This window comes from Buceros rhinoceros, unplaced genomic scaffold, assembly GCF_000710305.1.
Source record: "Buceros rhinoceros silvestris isolate BGI_N320 unplaced genomic scaffold, ASM71030v1 scaffold8134, whole genome shotgun sequence".
Classification (NCBI taxonomy): Eukaryota; Metazoa; Chordata; class Aves; order Bucerotiformes; family Bucerotidae; genus Buceros; species Buceros rhinoceros.
In genome coordinates this window covers 39,924-41,043 of record NW_010407654.1, presented here as the reverse complement: position 1 = coordinate 41,043, position 1,120 = coordinate 39,924, and positions in this window count along the sequence as shown.

Below are 1,120 nucleotides of genomic sequence, written 5' to 3'. Positions count from 1 at the left end.
GCAGCCTTTGGCAGCCCAGGGCTTCAAGAAAGGGGGGCAGTGGGAAAGTTAGCATGCAAAAAAAAAAAAAAATAATAAAAGGTATAGCTCATGGTGCCTGTGTCTGTAGCTAGAGGTATGTAATGCTGCAGATATAGCAGCGCTATAGATAGCTGTAGCCAACCCGCTATCTGGCTTCCCCCACCAGCCCCACACATATTATTTTCAGCGCTGGGAGGATTTCGTTATCTTTGGGGCCAGGCGTGAGCATGTGGGCTCAGTTAACACGGGGTCAGAAAAAACCTGCCTGTTTCAGGCTGGCTGAAACAGGCTGTCACAGCCCGCGTTTCCCGGAGAGCGCGGGGATAAAACGGGAGCGTGACAGCCATGGTTCGGGCTGCAGCGCGACTCACCCCCTGCCCCTGCCGTGCCCCAGCCCCGTTACACAAGGGGCTGTTTCCCACCCACCAGGTTTTTCCTGGGGAAGGGGTTGGGGTTTTGATGTGCCGCGTTGTCCGTGGTGGAGGTGGGAGCTCAGGCTGCTGGAGCAGGGTGCCCCCGCAGCAGCTGGAAGCTTTCGTGGGGCTGGTACAACGCGCTGGGCTGCTTTGGTGGTTTGGCCGGGGCCAGGGCGGGCATGTGAACAAAGGCTGTGTGAGCCCTTGGCTTTCCACGGGGTCCTCCCTTGGCAAAAGCACTGGCACGGGCTGGCTTTGGCTGGGGCATTTGGACACACGCCTCCAGGGGTGCCAGTGGTGATGGATTGTGGTTGCAGAGCAGTGCAGCGTTCTGGGGTGCACAGTGGTTCTTAGCCCAGAGCTGAGGAGGTGCCCAGCAGCCCTTAGTCCTGGGGTTACACTGATGGGGCCAGTGCCTTGATAGTGCAGGTCCTGGCACCAGGAGCCCTTGCAGGGCCAGCGGGAGCTGAAATAGTAACAGCTTCAACCCTTGGCTCTTACAGAGGTCAAGTCCCGGGCAGAGCACAGGGGCTTTCCTGCCCCAGGCAGGTTGTGCTGCAGCATCACACAAGGGGCTGCAAGGACCAGCACATGTTTGAGGTAGGAAAGAATATCGCCCCCCTCCCACCCCACTGACGGTGGCACATAGTTAGTGAGGAGGGAAATACATTTATTTGAGGGCT